This window comes from Haliotis asinina, chromosome 1 (genome assembly GCF_037392515.1).
Source record: "Haliotis asinina isolate JCU_RB_2024 chromosome 1, JCU_Hal_asi_v2, whole genome shotgun sequence".
NCBI classification, from domain to species: domain Eukaryota; kingdom Metazoa; phylum Mollusca; class Gastropoda; order Lepetellida; family Haliotidae; genus Haliotis; species Haliotis asinina.
This window is the reverse complement of record NC_090280.1, coordinates 8761314-8767145: the sequence shown is the minus strand read 5'-3', so window position 1 is coordinate 8767145 and position 5832 is coordinate 8761314. Positions and strand designations below refer to the sequence as shown.

Sequence of the window (5832 nt, the reverse complement as noted above, 5' to 3'; positions counted from 1 at the left end):
AGATGAAGGACGAGTGTGCTGGCACGCCCATAGCCGAGTACATAGGTTTGAGACCTAAGATGTACTCCATACTGAAAGCCGACAATAGTGAGATCCGGAAGGCTAAGGGGGTTAAGAAGTATGTGGTGAAACAACACATGAAACACGCCAGATTCAAGGAAGCCCTGTTCAAGACCCGTACCTTTAGACATAAAATGAACACACTTAGAAGTGATGGGCATAAGATATACGGACTGACTATAAACAAGACGTCCCTGTCGCCTATGGACACGAAACGTTGGATAGCTATTGATGGGATAAACACATACGCGTATGGACATGAAAAAATTTGAGGCTATTTACTACAGCCTGCGTGGGTACTGGAAAGGAGCTAGCGCAGTAGATAAGCTAGCTAAAATAGCGCGAGTACCCCCGGAGGAAGCCAAAGCGTGGCTTGAAAAACAAGCCCTGTGGCAGATCTATTTGCCGGCACCACGCTACGTGCCTAGAAGGAGGTTCGGTATTAACATACCTAATAGCGTTCACCAGGCAGACCTACTGTTCCTACCCCACGACAAGAGGTACAAGTATGCCTTAACCGTAGTGGACGTAGCCAGTCGTTACAAGGAAGCCGAACCATTGACCACGAAAGATTCGGCCCAGGTAGCCAGAGGATTCGAACGCATATACAAACGCAGTCCGCTCACGTGGCCAACAGAGCTGCAAGTTGACCCCGGACGGGAGTTCATGGGTGCCGTGTCACAACTGCTAGCCAAACACGATACAAAGGTCAGGCGTGGCACGGCCGGAGCCCATCGCAGCCAAGCCATAGTTGAGAGATTTAATAGGACTTTGGCTGAGCGCTTGTTTGGCCATCAGTATGCTAGGGAGATGGCCACCCCTGGAAAACGATCGACTGAATGGGTCACGAGGTTACCCAAGGTGGTGTCGGCAATCAACCATGAAGTCACCCGTCTCACCGGTAAGAAACCAGCAGACGCTATCAAACTAAAATCAATAGTTGCAGAGTCGGCCGCTCCATTGCGTGGGAAGGAGAAACAGATACCAGATAGGGCCTTAGTGAGGTATCTATACCAGCCGGGGGAACACGAGGGCAATAGCCGTAAGTGGGCCACCGATCCTATATGGTCAGTCAAAACTTACAACATAGATAAAGTGGATATGAAAGCCGACGAACCTAACTTGTACTACTTGAGGGATGGGCCGGGTAGGGGGTTTGTAAGAGAAGAATTATTAATCGTACCGTACGGCACAGTGTTACCTCCAACACACGTTAAGTAGTAGGGGTAATAGTAGCAAGAGCTAAGGTCCCAACCAAAGCCTTATTTAGTAAATAAGGCTTTGTAGAGACATTTCTTGAAAGTGGTCCAGAACCCCCATTGTATATACTACTGTTTACATTGCCGACATCAAAGGGGAGTGTGAAAAGTGGACTTCAGCGGATTGAATGTAAGTACTCAAAGTGACAACAGTGGGCAGTTATGGTTTTAGCAGTCTTTTCATCGCATTAGCGTCACTGATTGTTTTTTCTCAGTGTCAAGCATCAATATGTAGGCCTTGTGATTATTAACAGTGATTAATTGTGAAAACATGTTCACCTTACTTTAACAGGCCCGAGCGTCATAAGTCCTACTGATTTAGCACTCATGGGAAACTTTATTGTGGCAAATAAGTTATTTTCTAAAATCCTGCCAGGAGAAGGTAGTATCCGGATATATTTCTGCTGGATAGACCCCCCCCCCCCCCCCGTCCCCCCACGTACCATGTAAGTAATTTACGCACAGTGCTCAAAACATGCACGGGGGTTAGAAATATATACATTGTTTGTTCTTTTCAGTTATACAGTTATATATCTACCCTTTACGTTAACTTGATGAATACCTTTACTACTATTACTAAATAATTTGGTGATGTGTCACAATTTCTTTCAAACCTTAATTCATTTGTCAATGTGAATGAAGAATGAAGCACAATCCCACTGACCCTTTGGCTATGATTTGTACATGCATAATTTCTGTAGACTATTCGTGGCACTTTCTGCCGCAGGGGCACAGTTCTTTGTGGACATTGCGACAAGTAATTGTCAAGAAAGACAGCCTAAAATCACGAGAAATAAGTTTCAGGAATATGGTTGGTTTCTACAATATTTGTTTTAACATGGGTATCCAGAGATATTCCGTATATATGTCTTCGTTATATCTTTTCATACAATCTGTACTCCAGAAATATTTCAACCAAGTCACATCATACATTTATTAGTTCATCAAATTATCTAGTATCTTATGTTCTGTGTCAGTTCTGTGTATCCAGCTGTACCAGTTAATCAGTTTGATGATTTGATATTTGTTTTATAACCATTAAAACCTTGTCCATCAGTACATGTTGCATGTGTTAGCCCTACAATGCATTGACATTATCATCACACCTCAAGTTTCATATTTCTGAAAGAATAATTGTGTCAGTTATTTGATTTACAGATATGGATTGTGGACCAACAAACTCGGAGAATGACAAGACGCCTTCATTGGTATTTATAATTCACGCTATATTATCTGTTATATGCCCGGTAAGGGAATCTCTTTTATAACAATATTATTCATACAGCTTTATAATGAAGCAGACACTATGTAAATACATACAACAAACCTTTTTGACTTCACTCAAAGTGTAACCGTACATGGATTCAAGCGTAACATATACAGAAATGTTAAATTCCAGGAGAAATACGGCTTTTCTGTCCTCACTGCCAGACGCCTCTTTCAAGAAAAACACGTTATCTCCATCTCCGTAACGACAAGATGTTTGTTAGTTTGTAAAGATTTTTCGGGTGAATGACAAATGTTTCATCAGGTTAGTCATCAAAGAATTTTTAGATTTCACTAAAAATCGAGTTTGCACTGTCACTTTGCTATCCATGTTTAATATATTTAATGTATGTATCATACATGTAACTGTAATAACTGAAAGTGAGCAAATGGTAATACGTATTTAATATTTGTAATACATGTTATCTGCATTATCATATATATTGCTGTGTTTCATTCATTGGAAATGTTAGATTTTACAAGCTTTTCTTCAGTGAATTGTCTCTCAGTTGAATTGATGATTCAAACTGAATGTCCTTTTCCTTTAAAGACACTGACAGTGACCAAGATATTAACAGCACATTCAAGGTTTGCGACCTATTACCACCACAATGTGAGAGCCTGATTGATTCGGATTCAGATGTTTCGCCAGATATTAACCAGGACTCGCATACACCAACAAACATCTACAGAAAAACAAAGCACTTTGTGTAGTGGCTAGCTCGTCTTCATTCAGTGTGCCTACTTCCTGAGCAATGCTTGTGTGGAGAGAATTCTGTTACTCTTCTTTGAGCGCCCCAGTTTCTTAATACAGCGAATTGTGTACTACTGCAACTACCCTGTTGCATTAAAATGTGAGCTTTTCTAAGAAATGAAACAGTTGAATCATAACATTTCCAGAGTTTTTTGTTCAAATAAAACAAACAAGATAATACAACGTATTTCAGCTTTGTAAACAGCGAACTCTCATTGTCATCTTCCTTGTACAGAAACCTAGCGGAAACCTACATTACCCAAGATCCACAAGGTTTCCGCAAGACCAGAAACGTACTCACTCCAGCTATAAAGGTTTCAGTAAACTGAAACTAAATGGAAACTTCCAACTACAGTTTCAGTTGACGGAAACATGACGGAAACTAAGACTTGTTAGTTTCAGTTGTGGAAACTATGCGTAAACTCTCATTGCGCGTTTCCTGAAACTGAAACCTAGCGGAAACCTACATTACCCAGTATCCATCAGGTTTCCGCAAGAACGGAAACCAAGTTATTTTTGCTGTGTACCTGAATCGTGTTTAGAAACTTTGCTGACTATATTTGACAATATTTGGACTTCTGGGACTTTCCCATCGTCATGGCGAAAATCTATTGTCATTCCTATTCCTAAACCTGGCCGGGATCACTCAGATCCAACTAATTACAGACCAATATCCTTAACTAGCTGTGTGTGTAAGACAATGGAACGTATGGTTAATAATCGTTTGGTCTGGTACCTGGAAACCAACAACCTTATCTCTGACATTCAATGTGGCAAAAATCGAAGTACCATTGACCATTTAGTACGTTTAGAGTCTTTCATTAAAAATTCCATGATAAATAAACAACATGCTGTGTCCATATTTTTCGATCTAGAAAAGGCATACGATACGACGTGGAAGTACGGTATTTTGAAAGATCTTCCTGATTTTGGTTTAAGGGGTCGTCTACCCCAATACATATCACAGTTTTTAGAAGACAGACAGTTTCAAGTCCGAGTGGGTACTACACTGTCTGATCATTATAATCAGGATCAGGGAGTACCACAAGGCAGTATTTTGTCTGTTACCTTATTTAGTATCAAGATCAACAGTTTATCTAAGGTTTTACATGATTCAATCAATGGATCACTTTTTGTGGATGATTTTAGTATTTCTTGTCGTGGGAAAAATATGCATACTATCGAACGGCAACTGCAGTTGTGCTTAAACAAAATAGATAAATGGTGTCTTGAAAACGGCTTTAAATTTTCTACATTCAAAACTAATTGCATACATTTCTGCCGTAAATATAAACCTCATAAAGACCCAGAACTCTTTTTAAATGGCACTCCCATAAAAGTTGTCAAGGAGGCCAAATTCTTAGGTCTGATTTTCGACTCCCATTTAACCTTTCTTCCTCATATCAAATCCTTAAAAACTAAATGCCTGAATGCACTTGATTTATTGAAAGTCGTGTCAAATTCAAAGTGGGGAGGGGATCAAGCTACCCTCCTACACCTATACAGATCTCTTGTCCGCTCGAAGCTTGATTATGGCTCAGTTGTATATGGTGGAGCCTGCAAAAGTAACCTAAAACTATTACATTCTGTCCATCATCAAGGTCTAAGACTTTGCCTTGGGTCCTTTCGAACTTCACCTGTTCACAGCCTCTATGTCGAGGCTGATGAACCATCTCTTGAACAACGCCGTATAAAATTAGCTCTACAGTATACGACAAAATTATATTCCAGTGAGTCAAACCCTGCATATAACTGTGTCTTCAATCCTCTCTACGAGGATTTGTACAATAGGAGATCTTCTTTTGTTCCGCCTCTTGGTTTAAGAATAAAACCACTTATTTCTGCTGCCAGCATTGAGCTGGGTAGTATAGCTCCTTCCCGTCTCCTTCTTCCCCTCCTTGGCAATTTGTTAGGCCCCAGGTGGACCTAACCTTGACCACTTTTAAAAAATCAGAAACTAATGAACTAAAATATAAACAAGAATTTAGTCAATTACGTACTAAATATAATAAATATAAATCCTTATTTACTGATGGATCCAAGGGTGGTGGCGCTGTAGCTTGTGCCACTGTCATTGGATCCAAAACAATATCTTCCCGATTGCCTGATAACAGCTCTATTTTCACGGCGGAAGCAAACGCCATATTAACAGCCTTAAAATATATCAATAGACATCCTAAGTGTAAACAATATATCATCTTTTCAGATTCTCTTTCTTGCCTTCAGGCGATTAACAATATTTCTTGTAAACATCCACTTTTAATAGAAATTATTGAATTGTATAATAACCTTGCTGCTGGCCAATACGGCATCGTCTTTTGTTGGTTACCCAGCCATGTAGGCATTTCTGGAAACGCAATGGCCGATCGTGCTGCTAAGGCAGCACTCAACAAATCTGTGACACCACTTCTTATTCCCTACACTGATTGTAAAGCTACTATTAGATCGTATGTCCGTGATCTGATGCAGAAGAAGTGGGACACCTAAGTGGAT

The 5832-nt window shown here is 40.2% G+C and overlaps 1 long non-coding RNA gene across 1 annotated transcript; it reads left to right on the top strand.

The window, feature by feature from the left end:
- Positions 1 to 1407: 1407 nt before the first annotated feature.
- On the top strand, positions 1408 to 3346 carry LOC137282116 (uncharacterized). Its single transcript, XR_010956791.1, has 3 exons — positions 1408 to 1449; positions 2719 to 2850; positions 3136 to 3346. It is a non-coding gene; the product is annotated as an uncharacterized lncRNA (long non-coding RNA).
- The last annotated feature ends 2486 nt before the right edge of the window (positions 3347 to 5832 follow it).